The 20461-nt window shown below is 51.9% G+C and overlaps 1 protein-coding gene and 1 long non-coding RNA gene across 8 annotated transcripts in view; one reads left to right on the top strand and one right to left on the bottom strand.

Annotated features, from left to right (window-relative positions):
• PAK4 (p21 (RAC1) activated kinase 4) overlaps positions 1-8158 on the bottom strand; it is a 53131-nt gene extending 44973 nt beyond the window's left edge. For all 7 annotated transcript variants that reach the window (XM_077982680.1, XM_077982681.1, XM_015123893.3 and 4 more), the window contains exon 1: positions 8025-8158. The gene's annotated coding sequence lies outside the window, so the exon portion shown is untranslated. The remainder of the gene's footprint in view (positions 1-8024) is intronic.
• Positions 8159-8278: 120 nt separating this feature from the next.
• On the top strand, positions 8279-12875 carry LOC144337489 (uncharacterized). Its single transcript, XR_013410674.1, has 3 exons — positions 8279-8346; positions 8595-8640; positions 11672-12875. It is a non-coding gene; the product is annotated as an uncharacterized LOC144337489 (long non-coding RNA).
• The last annotated feature ends 7586 nt before the right edge of the window (positions 12876-20461 follow it).

Genomic DNA, 20461 nt, shown 5'->3' with positions numbered 1-20461 from the left:
GTGGTGGGTGGCAGGAGCAGGGAGGGCCCGGGAGGGGAGCTCTCTAGGTGAGGACCCCGCCCACCCGGTGCTCTCATCCCTCAAGGGGCGGGCTCGAAAGCTCCTGGGCAGCCTGCCTCTAATGGAGACAGCAGAAGAGGGGTGGGGGAAGGAGGGAGAGCTTTGCCCCGGGTGGCAGGCGAGGCGGCCACAGTGATTAGGAGCCAGGCCTCCAGCATCCAAATCCCAGCTCCACTTGCTCTGTGACCCGGGGCAGGTCTCCCAGGCTCTCAGTCTCCTCCCTAGAAAATGGAGATGGTAAGAACACGTGTGTCTTGGAGCTGATGGGAGGGTCCAGTAGGTTAGTTCACAGAAAGCACTCAAACAAGTGCCTGCTCATATTAACAACACAGCTATTGTGACATAGCTATAATATTAATACAGCTATTAGTAATGCAGCTAAACAGTCTTTGAGCACTTACTATATGTTTTGCCTGCCGAGTATACATTTATATCCTCAAAACAACCCTAAGAGTAGATACCATTAGCACCCTCATTTTACAGAGGAGGACACCTGGGCACAGAGAGGCGGTGTGACTTGTCTGGGGTCACACAGCTAGTAAGAGACAAAGCTGGCTCTGGAGGCCAAGCCCTTGACCTCTGCTGTGTCAGACGGGTTAGGAGCTCCAGAACAGAGCCAAGGGTTTGACTGCCACATCTGCCACATATTTGCTGTGGGACTGCTGGCCTGTGCCTCAGTTTCCCCTTCCCAGAGAAAGTAAAATTATCAGGAATAGAGAGCTCCGAGAAAAGGAAGCTCAAGATGGCTTTCAATAACACAAAGCTGTCCCACTTTGCTCTGATTAAAATCAGAACCACAACGGGACTGTTTGTCACCTATCTGACTGGCAAAGGTGAGAGTGTCAGGTGACACCCATCTATTCCAGCAGGGGAGTGAGGAAACCCCGGCGCCATCAGACACTGAGGGGTGGGAGTGTGAGCCGGACAACCTCCCCATCAGGGTGAAACACTACCGGCAAAGCTAACCGGGTGCCTGTGTCACACCACGAGGCCACGAGCTCAGACTCCCATCTAGAGACGTGCGCACAGTCACACTCAGGCGGGTGCAGCCCTGTTCACGGCACAGAAGGACGGGAACGGCCTGACGGCCATCAGTACACAATGGCTGTGCTGTCTGTGGGGGCGCGCGTGTGCATGGGACGCTCGAGGCGGCACTCTGTGTCCTGACAGCGAGCCTCGGAGTGGGAAACGCAAAGCACAGGACAGAATATAAACATGGGAAGTCCGCTCCATCTGAGTAAAAACAAAAGGGAGGGGCAGGCACTTGGGGGAACAAATATTCCAAGAAAGAAAGAAAAGAAACCGGGGGTGATGATGCTATCTCTGGGAAGGGCCTGGCAGGCGGGTGGGAAAGAGACTTGCTCGTCCCTGTACATCCTTTTGTGCTGTGTGCAGTTTTTCAGTGATTATTTAGGGGAATAGGTAATGCATGCACATGGAGCAAAAACGTGCTTTCTGAAAATTAAAACACAGGAAAAGAGAAATGAGGTTAATAACACCTCCTCCTCAGGGTCTCTGGGAACAGCTGCACGACCATGCTCACAGACTCACAGCACACGCGTGCCTGGCACACGGAGTGGGGCCCCGGGGGGCTGGGGTTATTACAGCTCACTACCAGATGAGAACCCAGAGGGCGACAGTGTGCAGGGGGTGCCTGGCATGCGGACCTAGGGCCCCGGGGGGGCTGGCGTTATTAGAGTTCACTGTGGGATGAGAACCCAGAGGGGGACAGGGTGCAAGGGACGGAAACCGTCAAAAGCACCAAGTTCAACATTTACCAAATGCTTACTGCGTGTTGAGCATCGGGCTAAGCACGAGGCATACACAAGATCTCCCGTCCTCCCACAGCCCTGAGAGGTGGCCACCAATACCCCCTGTAACAGGTGAGGAATTGGAGGCCCAGGGAAGTTCTGTCTCTTACCCAGGGGCTCCCAGCCAGTGGGAAAGGCTAAGGGATGTGTGTGGATTGGGCAGTTCCGGCAGGGAAGTTCCCACTGGCCCTAGGGAAGGCAGCAGATGGCCTCCCAGCCTGGGGAGGGTCAGGGCAGGACCAGAGGGCCCCAGGAGACAGGCTTCAGTGAGCAGTGGCTTCCGTCGCATCCGCCAGAGCTGGCTCCCCTGGGATGGGAGAGTGTTCCCCTTCTCACCCTCTTTGGCCCCCCCAACCTTCCTGTGGGCCAAGGAATGTGGCAGACGAGAAGCCTTGGCCCCCGATGGGTGACTACGCGGGAAGGGTCCCACCTTCCTGGCCGTGACTTGGAAGGAGGCTGCTTCCTGCTGGCAGCATGTGAGGGGCTGGGCTCGGTGATGGGAGAAACAGCTGCTGGGGACACCCCTGACCGGTGTCTGGCCAGGAAGTCTGGCTCGCCTGAGCCAGTGGAACGAGGAGATGCAAAGGGAGGCCCGGAGGGAGGTAGGGACCCAGCGCCCAGAAACTACCAGGTTGAACAGGTCCCCATGGAGCTTCTGTCAACAAAGGAGCCTGGGTAAGAACCAACTGGACAGGTATCAAGCCCGTCTCGTCCAAGCCAGTTCCAAATCACAGAAGGGCAGCCCCAGTAAGCAGTGACACTGAAGCCCCAAGGCCTGGGGTTCAGTCCTACCTCTGCTACTGCCTGCTGTGTGACCTTCAGCAAGCCCTGTACCTCTCTGGGCCTCCTTTCTCATCTCTAGAGTGAGGATGATACTAGCACCTACTTCACAGGTTGCTGTGAAGATGAGTAAGGTAACACGGGTAAAGCGCTGATGACCTCGGCTGGCACGAGGACGCTCCTCCATCGCTGTCCCCTCGTCCTCTCCACCCTCTTCTGCTTGGACTGTCACAGTAGCCTCCCCACAGTCTCCCTGTTGCCATCCCCCCGCGATCCGTCCCCCACACAGCAGCCCGAGCAATCTTTATAAAAGGAAAACCAGATGTCGCTAAAGCCTCTGATGACTTCCCATTATGCACAGAATGGAATCCACATACCCCACCGGGCTCTGCCAGGCCCTGCTGTATCCGACACAGCCTCCAAGCCTCTGACCCCACCCCCCGCTCAGCCACACTGGCTTTTCTTTTGCTTTTTTATTTATTTCTGTTGTATTTTATGTATTTCTTTAACTGCTCTTTGCAGAGCAAGGCTACCACGCAGTCAGGGTGCACAGGGTACCCTACACTGGCCTATCTGATGATCTTCGACCATCCCGAGGTCATTCCGACCTCAGGGCCTTGGCACTTCTGTACCCACGACCTGTCACATTCTTTCTACCTCCTTCCAGCCTCGCTTATATTTTCTCATCAGTCAGATGTCATCTTATCCAGAAAGCCCTCCTCGATTCCCCACGCTGGGTCACATGCCTCCTCCGGCTTCCTCCGGCCCCTGCGCCTCCATTCCAGTCCCAATCCCTCTCTGTGCCCCTCTCCACCATCCGGCCCCACCCCCTCTGCCTGGATCCCCCCCAATCCCACCCCGACCTCTCTGCCTGGGTGCCCCACCATCCCGCCCAGACCCCTCTGCCTGGGCCCCACCATCCCGCCCGGACCCCTCTGCCTGGGTCCCACCATCCCGCCCGGACCCCTCTGCCTGGGCCCCACCATCCCGCCCGGACCCCTCTGCCTGGGCCCCACCATCCCGCCCGGACCCCTCTGCCTGGGTCCCACCATCCCGCCCGGACCCCTCTGCCTGGGCCCCACCATCCCGCCCGGACCCCTCTGCCTGGGTCCCACCATCCCGCCCGGACCCCTCTGCCTGGGCCCCACCATCTTGCCCTGACCCCTCTGCCTGGGCCCCACCATCCCGCCCGGACCCCTCGCCTAGGCCTCTCCTTCATGGCCCTGGCCTCTCTGGGCTGTCACTGCCTGGGGACAGCAGGTCTGCCTCCTTCACTGTACTATAATCTACAAGGGTAGAGCTGGGCTGTGTTGGTTACCACTGGGATCAACAATCAGATACACAGAAAGAATGTAACAACGCCTCACCAGCCTCCAACTTCCACCTCCGTCCTCCCTGCCTCCCTACTGAGAGGTTCAAGTCAGTATAGTTCTCTCTCCCAGCTGTCACCCCTGGCACCTGCCCCTAAAGGGCAGTTGGGGCAAAGTTGCAGTCACCGTCCTGGATGCCCAAGGGTGTAAAGGTGAAAGCCCTCCCAGCCTGCCTTCTCCTCTGGGTGTAGGGACTCAGTGGGGACCAGGTCCCAGCTAAGCCAGTTGCGTGAACCATCTCCCCATGTTTCCAACCAGACTGGTGGGTGGGTGGGTCCATAAACCTCCCATCTCACGGCCGAGGAAATCATTTCAGCGAGGGCCACAAAGCTGTCCAAAGCAGGACTTGGAATGAAGGGAGCCTCGGAGCCTGCTGGGGAGGACAGTGGTCCAGCCACTGGGGGCGCGACTTGGCAACCGCCAGGAAAGTGGGGAGCTCTGGCTTTTCCGCTGCTAGGCATATGCCGGACAGACTCTGGCCATGGTCTACAGGAACACGGGTTCCAGAAGGCCCATCATCACACTGTTACGGCCCCAACAGGAGATCACCTCAGTGGCCATCAATAGGTGAAGAGCCAACTCCTGTGTGACACCATCACAAAAAGAAATACCAACAGGAAAAACAAATGGCCTGTCCTAGACCAACACACATCCCCATGGAGAGAGATCCAAACTCCAATGCTCAGCTCAAAGCGGGGTGCAGGGGTGCACGCCTGTAATCCCAGCTACTCCAGAGGCTGAGGCAGGAGGATCACTTGAGCCCAGGAGTTAGAGGCCAGTCTAGGCAACATAGCAAGACCCCATCTCAAATATACCTATAATGTTGAACAAAAACAGCAAGTTGCAGAAAGCCATGTTTATGGTGACACCATTTATCTGAACAGTGAAACAACGGTGGTCAGCCCCTGCTGGCCGTAAGAACTGTCCAGGGAGCTTCCAAAAGCCTGAGGCCAGCCCCAGCCCAGACCAAGTAAGTTGGAACCAGAATTTCCATGGCAGGCCTGGGCCAAAGCATCTTTTCAAAGCTCTCCAGGGGGTTCCAATGTGCAGCCAGGGGCAAGAGCTGTTGCTCTACCGGTGGTGAATACATCCAAGGGCAGTAAAAGTGTGAAAGGCAGAAGAGGAATGGTGACTGCCATGCCCAGGACAGCGGCTGCCCCTGGAAGGGAGGGAGGAAGCCGGGGAGGAGGAGACTCTTGGCCTCTAACTGCATCACGGTGTGTTCTGTCCCAGGCCAGACACTGGCTGGATGTATGAGTGTTTCATTATACTGAAAGCCCTGCTTTTTCCCCTACCTGAACGTATGTTGAAGGAATAAAAGTGGCAAATAAGAAATCATTTGTCCAAGGTCCCACGGCTGGTAAATGAGCGAGGGACCTGAATATGGGTCTCCAATGCCCAAACCCTATCCTTCTTTATCTTTTTGGCACTTTATCTGTGCCAAACCCTGAGACGCTGAGTGAGCTGGCACCGCAAGGCTGGGAGGCTGGGCCAGCCTCAGAGGGCTGCCTGGCAGCATGCCGGCTCCCCAACCCTGCCAGAGCCAGGTGGGGATGGGGTGGCTGCCAGAGAAAGCCAGGAGGCAAGTGGAGCAAGGGCCTCCACCGTCTCTGAGGCCCTCCCCAGGCAGCAGTCGGGTGGCAGCAGCAGCAGCAGCAGCAAGACTAATGCTTACACAGCAATTACTACATGCGGGGCCTTGGGCCAAGGCTCTCTAGCCCACATCCTCACGGCAATTCTATGAGGCAGCGCTAACGCTATGCCCATTTTGCAGAAGTGGAAACGGAGGTCCTCACACGCTCTGTGAGTGATGGAGCAGGGTGTGTACCAGGCATCCCTGGCCCAGCACTGCTTTCTGAACCACACTCCATCACGGCCTCACGCAGCTCCACACACACAGGTACTCCTCAGCCCTCCCCTGCTCCCACCGTCCCTCCCAGGCTGAGCACCCTCAGGGTCTCGCCCTGAACCTGCACAGGCTACGTGTTGCCCCAGATCCCCAACTCTGCACCCGAGTCCTGACCTCCACTCATGCCAGGGCCTCTGCACACACTGCTCCTCCTGCCTGGTGAGCCCATTCCCAGCCCTCCTCCCCATCCTTCAGAGCCTTCCCAGGGGAAAGGGACTCAGGCTTCAGCCCAGGGTAGGGGCACTCTCCCGGCTCCCTGAAGACGCCCTTGCAAGCCACACCACCGTTTGTAGAGACGTAGCCTCGTGTCACTGGCTTGGGGGCTGGTTCCACTGTGCTCCAACCAGGGGACTGAGTGCCCTCTGAGGCTAGGGGCTCTGCGGGTCTCGTCCGCTGCCACACTCCAGCACCCAGCATACTGCCCAACAGTCAACCCCCAGCAATGTCGCATCCTCTGCAGGCCAGGCAGGGCTTCGTGGGGACCGAGGCAAGGAACCCCACAGAGCAATTCCACCACGCACCCTAATAATTAAGGTAAGGAGGGAGGGAACGGCTGGGCAGATGAGAGAACAAGAGCCTGCAGAAAGTGCGAGCCAGGGTGGTCCCGGGCCAGCTGAGAGTGAGCGACCTGTCAGTGAGAGAGGGCAGGGTGGGGAAAGGATTCCCAGCAGAAGGAACAGGAAGGTCAAAGATCGGGTGGCAGGCATGGGCCTGGGCTGGGGAGAAATGGGCAGAGCCTTAGGAAGTAAGGTGGGCGTGACTGAGGACCACAGCGAGAGCTTAGGGTTTTAAGAACAGTGAACACCCAGCTCTGCCCGCGGTACCACCCAGGGACACCCTCCCCAGTTAGAAGCCCATCCGACTCCCTCACTGGGACTCCAGACCACCCACAAACACTCCACTCCCATAGGCCCACGGGAATCTGCCCTGCCAGATCACCCCTTCCAAGGAAACCAAGCTGACAATCCCATAGGCCCAGGGAGTGGCCCAGCCCTGCCCAGCCCCCTGCTTCCAGGAGAGACCTAATGGCCAGCACCGGACAATGTGGCGACCAGCAGCAGGAGCCCTGGCATCACCCAGGCCCAGCTTCGATTAACTCTGCCTTCAGCAGAAACTTCTGAGCCTCACTTTTCCCGTCTGTAAAATAGGTTCATGTTGAGCAGTCACTTCACAAGATTGCAGCAGGGGTGAAATACGACCAGGCACACAGGGCGTGGAGCACAGTGTGAGCCCTCATTAAACATTAACCGACATTATGATGATTTGAGAGGCGGTCGGCCAGAGCAGGGCTCTGGGCCAGAACCCCAGAGTTAGAATCCCAGCGCACAACTTACGCATCGGGTGACCTTGGGCAAATCACTTAACCACTTAACCTCTTAATACCAGGTTAAGACCCCCTAAGACTGTGGTGAGGACTGAATCAGCTAATACAAGTAAAGCGTTAAAAAAAGGGTCTAGCCCATAGTAAGTGCTTCATGAGTGTTTGCCATTATTATTTGTGGGAGAGTTCCCCCTTCTCCTGCCACCAGGAAGCATCTCCGACCCCGCCCCTGGATGCCCCGCCCCCCCGTCCCCTGCAATACGCCCTCCTTGGGTTTTAATTTTTGACTCTGGGAAACAGCTGCCCCGCTGTCAGATTCTCACCTTTGCACCTTCTAGGCACGCCCCAGCTTTGAACCCCTAAAAGACGCCCCCGAACCTAAAACTCATTCATCTGCTCCGCTGGGGGCAGCTTTAAACCTCCAACCTGGGGCCCCTGGGGCTGAGGCCTCTGACCCTTGTAGAGGCAGCCTCACCTCAAATTATTAACTTGGACCCCATCTTTTTTGAGACTCGCCCAGATCCCCTCGAACGCGCCCCTACTTCGAATTTCAAACTTTGCACTCCCCTTCGCCACGCCCCCTTCGCTGGTTTGACCTCCGACCTCCACTACAACTCCCTCCAGACTGCGTTAACCCCCGACCCCTCGGACGCGACCCTTCCCTCCACCAGTGAACTTTGACCCCAGCGGCCCCGCCCCCCTCCTCGCGGAAACGCCGTCTCTCCGCCAGCGCCCGGCCCACTGCAAGCCCCTGGCCGAACCCCTTATCCTACCGGCTCGGCGCCGCAGTCGCTCGCGGCCTAGCTGCTCGGCCTGGAACTCCGCGCCCTCGCGCCTCCCTCAGCTCGCTTGCGCCGCCGCCACCGCGGATACTGCCGCCGCCATGTTGAATCCCCAACGAACATCCGGGGTTTTCCCCGCTCACCGCCCACCAGTCCCCATAGCAACGAGGCTGACCGGGCAGTGGGCAGGATCAGCGCGGGGGCGGAGTCGGGCGCCTCTCAGGGCCCGCTCCAGCCTCCGATTAGTGCAGAGCGTCCAATCGGAAACCTTCGTGCAGAAAATGCCAAGCGGGGATTGGAAATTTTGGAAAAGGTGCGGGAAGGCTGGCTCCCAGCCCACTGAAGTCCTTAAAGGGGAAATGACTGTTTTCGTGTGATACCGATTTTCTAACTTCCCCCCAGAAGGAGTTTAGGGGCTGGGAGAGAGTAATGAGTTAATAATGGGCAGAAACAGTTCTTAAGCACTTACTAGGAGCCAGGCACCTGGACAAGTGCTTTACTTGCATTTTCTCGCTGCATATACAACCCTGTGGTATAATATCATTAATATCCGTTTTACAGATAAAGAAACTGAGATTCAGAGGGTGAAATAGCTGGCAGAAAGAAGGTAATGAGTTTTGAACGCTGGTCTGTCTGAGCCCGGTAACCTAATACTGTTTGATCTTAAATTTTAAAATACGTTTTTACAAAGTAATTAGTCAAAATATTAGAAACAAACACCAGACATCTTCTTTTTAAAATTTATTTTATTTTATTTGTACTTATTTATTTATCTTGAAACGGAGTTGCCCTCTTGTTGCCCAGTCTGGAGTGCAATAGCTCGATCTCAGCTCACTGCAACTTCTGCCTCCCGGGTTCGAGAGATTCTCCTGCCTCAGCCTCCTGAGTAGCTGGAATTACAGGCGCCCACCACCACGCCCGGATAATTTTTTGTATTTTTAGTAGAGAGAGCGTTTCACCATGTTGGCCCGGCTGGTCTCGAACTCTTGACCTCAGATGATCCACCCGCCTTGGCCTCCCAGAGTGCTGGGATTATAGGCATGAGCCACCGCACCGGCCTTTTTCTTTCATTTTTAGAGAGGGTTTTTCCGTGTTGGCCAGGCTGGTCTCGAACTCCTGGGCTCAAGCTATACTCCCGCCTTGACCTCCCAAAGTGCTGGGATTGCAGGTGTGAGCAAAGGCGCCCCGCCAGACAGCTCTCCTCCTGGATCTTAGTCACTGGACTCTAGCCTTCATGCTGTTCCTGAACTCTGTCAGGTGCGCTCTCACCTCAGTCTTTGCATTGGCTGTTCCTCTGTCGGTTACATACTCTTCCCCCAGGTATCCTTATCTCTCCCTTCCTCCCTTTTTTCAGGGCTTTACACAGATGTCACTTTCTCTGTGAAATAATTCCCTCGCCCACCCTAAGGAAAGCAGCAAACATCCCTCTCATATACTACCAAACCCTGTCTGCTTTTTTCTTATTTCTCGTTGCTAATTGTAGTTATTGCCTGTTGGTGGTCTCCTCTGCTGGAATGTCAGCCCCATGACAACACGGATTTCTGTCTTTGTTCACTGCTGCATTCCCAGCGCCCTGGCACCGTTGACATGTAGATGCTCAGTAAACATTGGTGGAAGGGATGTTTGAATGAGTGGTAATTCCACCCCTTCAGAGATATCAGAGATACTCTTAAATGTTTGGTGCTTCTCCTCTGCCCCAGAACAGCCACATAGTAGGCATTTAATTAATTTCTATTAATGTCTGTGGCAATAATGAATGAATGATTGAACGATGAGTTAATGAATGAATGATTGAATGAGTTAATTTTTCTTTATGTTTACCTACCCTTTTTCTTTTTATTTGTTCATTCTTTTTTTTTTTTCTCTCTCTCTCTCTCTTTTTTTTTTTTTTTTTTTTTAGGTAGGTGTTTTATTCTGTCATTTAGGCGGGGTTGCAGTCTGAAACTCCTGGGCTCAAGTGATCCTTCCACCCCAGCCTCTCAAGTAGCTGGGACTACAGGCATATGCCACCACACTGGCTAATTTATTTTCCCCCTCCTCTCCCGGTCCTTCCCCTCCCCTTCCCGTCCCTCCCCTCCCCTTCCCTTCCCTTCCCTTCCCTTCTTTCAGAATCAGAATCTCACTTTGTCACCCAGGCTGGAGTGCAGTAGCATGATCTTGGCTCACTGCAACCTCCGCCTCTGGGGTTCAAGCAACTCCTGGGTGCCTGCCACCATGCCCGGCTAATTTTTGTATTTTTAGTAGAGATGGGGCTTTCCCATGTTGACCAGAATGGTCTCGAACTCCTGACCTCAAGTGATCTGTCCACCTTGGCCTCCCAAAGTGTTGGATTACAGGCATGAGCCACTGCATCCGGCTTGGCTAATTTCCTTAATTTTTAGTAGAGACAGGATCTCGTTGTGTTGCCCAGGCTGGTCTTGAACTCCTGGCCTCAAACAGTCCTCTCACCTTGGCCTCCCAAAGTGTTGGGATTGCAGGTGTGAGCCACCATGCCTGACCCCTTTTCTCTTTTAACAGAATTGGACATATACATTTGTAAAGAATGTTGTGTCTTTTATTTAATTTATTTTATTTTATTTTTTTTTTTTGAGGCAGAGTTTTGCTCTCCTTGCCCAGGCTGGAGTACAATGGCATGATCTCAGCTCACCACAACCTCCGCCTCTCAGGTACAAGCGATTCTCCCTCCTCAGCCTCCCGAGTAGCTGAGATTACAGGCATGTGCCACCACGTCCAGCTAATTTTGTATTTTCAGTAGAGACGGGGGTTTCTCCATGTTGGTCAGCCTGGTCTCGAACTCCTGACCTCAGGTGATCCTCCCCCCTCGGCCTCCCAGAGTGCTGGAATTTCATGTGTGAGCCACCGCGCCCGGCCTAGAATGTTGTGTCTTTTAAAACACAAGATTGTAAATATCACCAGTGTCTTTCCATGTCATTAAATATTCTTCAAGAAGATTAGTTTTAATGACTGCGTAAGATGCCATCCTATCAATGAACTTGAATTTGTTTAATCACTGTCCTTTTGAACATCTATGCTGTAGTACCTTGCCATTATAAATAACCATCCTCCCTGTCACGCAACATCCAAGCAGCTAAATATTTGTGCCCGTCTCTAATTATTTCCTTGTGCCTGTCTCTAATTATTGTTCCTACTGCAAATGAAACTTCTGGGTCAAGGAGAAGGTCTATTGAGAAGGTCTTCTCAATATCTTTAAGAATTAAGAATAGTAACTGGCTGGGTGCGGTGGCTCCCGCCTGGAATCCCAGCATTTTGGGAGACCGAGGCAGGCAGATCACTTGAGGTCAGGATTTCGAGATCAGCCTGGCCAACCTGGTGAAACCCCCGTCTCTACTAAAAATACAAAAATTAGCTGGATGTGGTGGCACACGTCTGTAATCCCAGCTACTCAGGAGGCTGAGGCAGGAGAATCACTTGAACTTGGGAGTCAGAGGGTACAGTGAGCCAAGGCGGCAGAGGTGGCATCACTGCACTCCAACCTGGGCGACAGAGTGAGTGAGACTCTCTCAAAAAAAAAAATGATAACAGTTCCCATGTTTCAAGCATTTCTGTGCATGAGGAGGCATGGTGCTAAGCCCTGTAATTGTAACAACTAAAGCTGTGAATATTCATCCCTTTTCCAGAGGAGGAAACTGAGGCTTAGAGGAGTAACTTCACTTGCTCAAACTCAAGGACCAAGGGGGCAAACCCAGCTTTGACTCACGGGCACTGTTCTCATTGACTGCCCTCTGCTGCCTCCTCATGGCCTGGGACACACATTGCCAAATTGTGCTATAGGGATCCAACTCACACTCCCAGCAGCCTTCAGAGAAAACGTGCCCTTTAAAGAATCCTTGTCAGCACTGGGTGCGGGGCGCAGTGGCTCACGCCTGTAATCCCAGCACTTTGGGAGGCCGAGGCGGCCGGATCACGAGGTCAAGAGATAGAGACCATCCTGGTCAACTTGGTGAAACCCCGTCTCTACTAAAAATACAAAAATTAGCTAGGCTTGGTGGCGGGCGTCTGTAATCCCAGCTACTCAGGAGCCTGAGGCAGGAGAATTGCTGGAACCCGGAGGTGGAGGTTGCAGTGAGCCAAGATTGCACCACTGCACTCCAGCCTGGCGACAGAGCAAGATCGCATCTCAAAAAAAAAAAAAGAAAGAAGAAGAAGAAGAATCATTGTCAGCATTAAACATTCTTGTTTTTGTACTCTTTTGAAATGCTTGTGTCTTGCAGAATCATTAAAAACAAACAAACAAACAAACAAACAAAAAAAAACAAGACCAGGAGCTGAGATGACAACATCTTGTTTTGGTCATAGTGACAGGAGGAGGGGCAGGTGAAGCCTTTACCTCTTTAACGCCCTGCACAAACTTCAGAGCTTTAGGTTCTAGAACTCATTTTTGGGGAAGTCCCCTTGTAACTTAGTTGGGGATTGCAGTCAGTAGTCAGACTCCTGGAACAATCCCAGGGACAGATCCACCCCAAGGGCTTACTCAGGGTGAGCAATCAGGCCCTGCTACTCCAGGACCCTGGAAGAGGAAAATCAGACTCCAAAAAGCCCCCCTACAGAAGGCTTCCCAGTGGGGGTGTTGAGGAGGTGACCTTGAGGAATGGAAAAAGGCGAGGAGGGTGAAGAGGATTTGGCTTCATAAAAATGATACATTTCAGTACATCAAGGAAAAAGATACATTGCAACGTATGGATGGCAAGCAAAGTTTTCTGTCCTTCATATGTAAAGAGCATCTGCAGATCAATAACAGAAAAAGGTGAACATACAACAGAAAAAAATAGGCAAAGGACCTAAAATAAATAAATAAATAACACAGACAGTGAATACAAAAAATTGAATTGGTGAACAAATAATGAAATAAGTATTAAACTGAGATTTGCTTTTGGTCTCTCAGAAAAATGTTTTTAAATATATATTATATAATTAGTGTTGATGAGAGTATATGCTATCAGCACTCTAATACCCCACTGTGGACTGGATCTGGGCAGCTTTTTGGTGATATCTTTCAAGAGACTGGGTGACAGAGTGATACCCTGTCTCAAAAAAAAAATTATTTTTCAATAGAATTATGTTAAAAATGTTTTTAAAATGCAGTAGAATAAAATTTGGATTTTAGTTAATAATATATCAATATTGGTTTATCAATTTTAACAAACAACCATACTAATATAAGTTTTTGGTTTTTTTTTTTTTTTTGAGACAGAGTCTCGCTCTGTCCAACCAGGCTGCAGTGCAGTGGCGCAATCTCGGCTCACTGCAACCTCTGCCTCCCAGATTCAAGCAATTCTTCTGCTTTAGCCTGCAGAGTAGCGGGGATTAAAGGCGCACACCACCATGCCTGGTTAATTTCTTTTTGTATTTTTAGTAGAGATGGGGTTTTACCATGTTGGCCAGGCTGCTCCCGAACTTGTAACTTCAGGTGATCTGCCCTCCTCAGCCTCCCAAAGTGCTGGGATTACAGGAGTGAGCCACCGCGCCTGGCCTACATTCTATTTTATTTTATTATTATTATTTTTTTATTTAGCTAGCTAGCTAGCAAGGACGGGGAGAGTGTCTCACTTTGTTGTCCAAGCTGGTCTTGAACTCCTGGCCTCAAGCGATCCTCCTGCCTTGGCCTCCCAAAGTGCTGAGATTTCAGCCCTCTTTTTAAAAATTAACAGATAAGCCAGGCGCGGTGGCTCAAGCCTGTAATCCCAGCACTTTGGGAGGCCGAGACGGGCGGATCACGAGGTCAGGAGATCGAGACCATCCTGGCTAACCCGGTGAAACCCCGTCTCTACTAAAAAATACAAAAAAAAAAAAAACTAGCCAGGCGAGGCAGCGGGCGCCTGTAGTCCCAGCTACTCGGGAGGCTGAGGCAGGAGAATGGCGTGAACCCGGGAGGCGGGGCTTGCAGTGAGCTGAGATCCGGCCACTGCACTCCAGCCTGGGCGACAGAGTGAGACTCCGTCTCAAAAAAAAAAAAAAAAAAAAAAAAAAAAATTAACAGATAAAAGTGTATGTATTTAACGTGTACAACACGATGTTTGAAGTATATATACATTTTGGGATGACTAACTCTAGCTAATTAACATATGCATTACCTCATGTAACTATCATTTTTGTGTCTGCTTTATCCTTTTTTGCATGGTTTGAGTTTATATATTTTTAGCAATGAGTGTGTTGCTTTCTCACCTGAAATAAAATAAAACTATTACCATTTTTAAAATTTGCTGAAAAGCAGCACCGAAGATCCGGAGGGAGGAAGGGGCTAGGAGGAAAGACTCCTGTCCTAGGAGGGAACCCATGTAACAGAAACCCCTGCAAAAAACCTCCAAGAGCATCCTGTCTCTTTGGCTGTGTGTGTGGGATCCGGGAGAAACTGAGTTTCCTCCTCGACTTTTTGCCCGCTCCACAGGCTCTGTCCTCATCTCCCTCCATGTCCCCCTTGCTCAATCTTAGGGTGGCCAAATTTAGCCAATAAAAATATAAAATGCAGGCCGGGCATGGTGGCTCACGCCTGGAATCCCAGCACTTTGGGAGGCAGTAGGATCACCTGAGCCCAGGAGTTCAAGACCAGCCTGGGAAACATAGCGAGACCCCCCCCCACCCTTGCCCCCCAACCGCTGTCTCTACAAGAAAAAGAAAAAAGAAAAAAGAAAATTAGCCGGGCATGGTGGCACTCACCTGTGGTCCCAGTTACTTGGGAGGCTGAGGGAGGATGATTGCTTGAGCCCTGGACGTTGAGGCTGCAGTGAGCTGTAATTGCACTACTGCACTCCAGCCTGGGCAACAGAGCAAGATCCTGTCTCAAAAAATAAAATAAAAATAGGCCAGGTGCAGTGGGTCACGCCTGAAATTCCAGCATTTTGGAAGACTGAGGCGGGTGTATTACCTGAGGTCAGGAGTTCAAGACCAGCCTGGCCAACATGGTGAATCCCCGTCTCTACTAAAAATACAAAAATTAGCCAGGTGTGGTGGTGGGCGTCTGTAATCCCAGCTACTCAGGAGCCTGAGGCAGGAGAATCGCTGGAACCCGGGAGGTAGAGGTTGCAGTCAGCCAAAATTTTGCCACTGCACTCCAGCCTGGACAACAAGAGCCAAACACTCCATCTCAAAAAATAAGAATAAATGAAGAACTCATTCAGGTGCTGGGAGGGTGGTGCGCCCCAACTCCATGGGGACAGAAGCTGCTATGCTCACCCTATGTATCTCTTCATTTAAATATCCTTAGTCGTAAGCCTTAAATGTAACTGTTTCCCTGAGTTCTGTGAGCTGCTCTAGCAAATAAATTGAACCCCAAGAGGGGGTTGTGGAGACCCTAACTTGAAGCTGGCCAGTCAGAAGTTCCCCGGAGACCCAGACATGTGACTCGGGGGAAGGAGGGAGCAGTCTGTGGGCCTGAGCCCTCAGCCTGTGGGATCTGAGGCCATCTTTGGGTAGATGGTGTCAGAATTGAGTTGGAGGACACCCAGCCGGTGTCTGCTGCTTGGTCTGTGGAGGTACCCGCCCCCTGCATTTGATCACGTTCTTTGTTGATGACTGTTGTTGTGGTGTTTTGTTTTGTTGTTTGAGACAGAGTCTTGCTTTGTTGCCCAGGCTGGAGTACAGTGGCATGATCTCGGCTCACTGCAACCTCCGCTTCCCGGGTTCAAGTGATTCTCCTGCCTCAGCCTCCCGAGTACGTGGGATTACAGGTGCCCGCCACCACGTCTGGCTAATTTTTGTATTTTTAGTAGAGAGGGGTTTCACCACGTTGGCCAGGCTGGTCTCCAACTCCTGGCCTCAAGTGATCTGCCTGCCTCGGCCTCCCAAAGTTCTGGGATTACAGGCATGAGCCACCGCGCGACTGGCCGTTGTGGTGTGAGAGCAGAGAAAAAACAGTTTCAAAGGTTTTCCCTTCATAGGGGGTGCATGTTTCTTTCATGGTTCTCAGTTGCCGTCAACAGAAACCACTTCTGGCTGATTTGAGCAACAAAGGAGTGTAATAAATAAATACTTATTGATGAATGAATCCAGAGCCCCACGGATCCCCCAGTTTTCCCATGGGCTCTCCCCGTGGCCCTGCTTCCTTTTTTGGGACCACCCGCTACCTCCCAACCCCAGCCTGCAGTGCAGGCATCTGTGTAGCCTTTGAAAGCCTTGTGACTGGGGACGTGGTGGCTTACACCTGTAATCCCAGCACTTTGGGAGGTCAAGGCTGGCTGATTGCTTGAGCCCAGGAGTTGGAAGCCAGCCTGGGCACCATAACAAGACCCAATCTCTACAAAAAATACAAAAATTAGCTCGGTATGGTGGCACGTCTAGTAGTTCCAGATACTCAGGAGGCTGAGGTGGGAGGATCGTTTGAGCCTGGGGAGGTCAAGGCTGCAGTGAGTCATGATTGTGCCACTGCACTCCAACCTGGACGACACAGTGAGACCCTGTCTCAGAAAAAAAAAAAAAAAAGACGCCGGGTGCGGTGGCTCAAGCCTGTAATCCCAGCACTTTGGGAGGCCGAGACGGGTGGATCACGAGGTCAGGAGATCGAGACCATCCTGGCTAACCCGGTGAAACCCCGTCTCTAATAAAAAATACAAAAAACTAGCCAGGTGAGGTGGCGGGCGCCTGTAGTCCCAGCTACTCGGGAGGCTGAGGCAGGAGAATGGCGTGAACCCAGGAGGCGGAGCTTGCAGTGAGCTGAGATCCGGCCACTGCACTCCAGCCTGGGCGACAGAGCGAGACTCCGTCTCAAAAAAATAATAATAATAAAAATTAAAAAATAAAAAACATAAAAAGACCTTGCTCAGCTTCATCTCTCAGAAGCTTCAGGGTCTCCGGCCCTGCAACCTGCAATTTCCTGTGCACATCACACAGGGCAAGTGTTGCAATCAGTCCTGCATGCCTGTCTGCTGCACACCCAGCCCCGGGAAGCTCCTAAGGGCTGAGCCTTTATCTGAGTCACCTAAGTCACTGTCATTCCTACTGATAAGCATCCCTCAGTGCCAGGCCCTGTGCTAAGCATTTTACCTTTATTTCTCATGCCTTCCTTCTTCCGTGCAAACCACATTTATTGAGCACCTACTGTATACCAGGGACCAAGGTAACAGTGGGGGACAGAACTGGCAGAAAACAAACAAACAAACAAAAAAAACCTGTGGTCTAGGGAACTCACATTCTGTTGGGGGAGAAAAGGAACAAATAATTAAACATGTCTATATAGTGGGGTCACAAGATGTAAATGCCTTTTTTTTTTTTTTTTTTGAGATGGAGTCTTGCTCTGTCACCCAGGTTGGAGTGCAGTGGTGCTGTCTTGGCTCACTGCAACCTCTGCCTCCCAGGTTCAAACGATTCTCCTGTCTCCTGAGTAGCTGGGATTACAGGTGTGCATGACCACACCTGGCTAATTTTGTATTTTTACTAGAGACGGGGTTTCACCATGTTGGCCAGCCTGATGACCTCTGGTTGGTCTTGAACTCCTGACCTCAGGTGACCTGCCCACCTTGGCCTCCCAAAGTGCTGGGATTATAGGCGTGGAACCATCGCACCCAGCCCTCAGAGTCTTGAAGGAATATAAAGCAGGGAAGGGAGATGGGAGGTATGTGGAGGGTAAAGCTGTTTTATTTTATTATTAATTATTAATTTTTTAAGAATTAATTTATATTTATTTATTTATTTATTTATTTATTTGAGACAGGATCTCACTTTGTCATCCAGGCTGGTGTGCAATGGCGCGATCTTGGCTCATTGCAGCCTCAACTTCCTGGATTCCAGCGATTTTCCCACGTCAGCCTCCTGAGTGGCTGGACCACAAGTGCACGCCACCACACCCAGCTAATTGTAGTTTTGCTAGAGATGGGATTTCGCCATGTTGGCCAGGCTGGTCTCAAACTCCTGAGTTCAAATGATCCTCCCACCTCGGCCTCCCAAAGTGCTGGGGTTACGGGTATAAGCCACAGTGCCCAGTCTTAGGTTTTAATTTTTGTTCGGTCCATAGTAAGTGTGTGTATTTATGGGGTATGTGAGATATTTTGACACAGGCATGCAACGTGAAGTAATCACATCATGGAGAATGGGGTTTCCATTCCCTCAAGCATTTATCCTTTGTGTTACAACCCAATCACACTCTTTGAGTTATTTAAAACTGTGCAATTATTATTGAGAATAGTCACCTTGTTGGGTGATCAAATAGTGGGTCTTATTCATTCTATTTTTTTTTTTTTAAACCCATTAACAAAACCAAGGCTGGGCACGGTGGCTCACGCCTGTATTCCCAGCACTTTGGAATGCCGAGGCAGGTGGATCACTTGAGGTCAGGAGTTCGAGATCAGCCTGGCCAACATGGTGAAACCCTGTCTCTGCTAAAAATATAAAAATTAGTCAGGTGTGGTGGTGGGTGCCTATAATCCCAGATACTCAGAAGGCTGAGGCAGGAGAATTGCTTGAACCCAGGAGGCAGAGGTTGCAGTGAGCCGGTATCTCGCCACTGCATTCCAGCCTGGGCGAAACAGCAAGACTCCATCTCAAAAACCAAAAAGAGAGACAAAAAAAGCCCATCCCCTGCAGCCCCCCAGCACCCTGCCCAGCCTCTGGCCACCATCCTTCTACTCGCTGTGTCTGTGAGATCAATTGTTTCGACTTTTAGCTCCCACAAGCGAGTGAGAACATGCGAGGTTTGTCTTTCTGTGCCTGGCTTATTTCACTGAACTCGATGACCTTGGGTTAGGTGGAGCTATTTTAAACAAGAGGGTCAGAGAGGGTGGCACTGAGTAAGGACCTGAGGGAGGGGAGAAAGGGAGTCATACAGATCCCTGGGGGAACCGTGTCCCCGGCAGAGGGACCTGCCAGTGCAAAAGTGGGCAGTGAGTCCAACGCAGAGGCCAGTGTGGCTGCAGCAGAGTGGGCGAGGGGGGTGATTGAAGGGGATGAGGACAGAGGGGTGACAGGGTAAAATCGTCTGGTGCCTTGTGGACCTGAGACGGAACCATGGGAGATCTGTGAGCCGGGGCGGATGTGATCTGATGCAGGTGTTCACAGGTGCCTTTGGTTGTGTGTGGGGAACAGACTCCAGGGACAAGGAGGGAGCAGGGAATCCAAGGAGTCTGTAGGAAATGAGTGTAGACAGGACCAGGGTGGGAGCTTTGGGGTGGCAAAAGTGTAGAGAGTCTAGATTGACCCAGGCATGGTGGTTCACGCCTGTAATTCTAGCACTTTGAGAGACCAGGGCAGGCGGATCACCTGAGGTCAGGAGTCCGAGATCAGCCTGACCAACACAGTAAAACCCCGTCTTTACTAAAAATACAAAAATTAGCCAGGAGTTGAGGCAGAAGAATGGCATGAACCCGGGAGGCGGAGCTTGCAGTGAGCCAAGATTGCACCACTGCACTCCAGCCTGGGTGACAGAGCGAGACTCCGTCTCAAAAAAAAAAAAAAAAATTAGCCAGGAGTGATGGCACGCTCCTGTAATCCCAGCTACTTGGGAGGCTGAGTCAGGAGAAGTGCTTGAACCTGGAAGGCAGAGGTTGCAGTGAGCTCACACCACTGCACTCCAGCCTGAGCAACAAGAGTGAAACTCCTTGTCAAAAAAAAAAAGGAGTTTAGATCCATTTCGAAGGCAAGGCAAACAGGATTTTCTAGACACTTAGATGTGGAGCATGAGAAAAAGAGGAATCAAGATAGATCCCAAGGCTTTCAATCTCATTTAACCCCAAGGCAGCCTCACAGAATATTATCATTCTTGGGTTACAGATGAAGAAACAGATTCAGAGAGGGTTGCCGACTTGCCCATGGTCACACAGGAATTGGCAGAGCTGGGATTTGAACCAGTTTCTGTTTGACACCAGTGTCCAACCTCTGCCCTCTGTGGAGGTTGCCACCTCCCGGCATGTCCATAGCCTCACCCAGCCCGGGACAGGGCATGCCAGGCCCACACAGGGCACCAGTTCAGTCAGTGGCCACAGCACTCCATGACTGTCCAGCTTGTGACCTCACGGTCTTGGCCCGGCCCGCCACGGGATTCTCTCACTGCTCATCACCTGTGTTGAGTAAACTGTGTTTCCCTGGCTGCCTGCGAGCTCCCAGAGGGCATGACTGTAGCCGATTCATCACTGTCCCTGGCATTGCCTGGCCGGAGCCTGGCATGTAGTGGCCTTCATTAAGGCAATCAATATTTATTAAGCATCTATCTTGTGCTGGGCAATGCTGGGATGCAGCTCTGGGCCCCGTCCTTCTGAGGTTGAAGTCCAGTGGGGGAGTCAGAGAGACCTATCTCCAGACAGTGATGGCCTAGAATGGGCAGGACTGGAACTGCAGGGGAGCCCAGAGTCCCCAGCCCAGCCTGAGTAGGGGCCTGGGAGGATTTGGCAGAGGTGTCGAACTCAGGGTCACCACCCTCACAGACTTAGCCTTGTGGGTGTAGACAGCCAATGAACAAGTTAACCAATCAAGGAGAGAATTACAGA

Source organism: Macaca mulatta, chromosome 19 (genome assembly GCF_049350105.2).
Source record: "Macaca mulatta isolate MMU2019108-1 chromosome 19, T2T-MMU8v2.0, whole genome shotgun sequence".
Taxonomy (NCBI): Eukaryota; Metazoa; Chordata; class Mammalia; order Primates; family Cercopithecidae; genus Macaca; species Macaca mulatta.
This window is presented reverse-complemented; position numbering and strand designations above follow the sequence as displayed.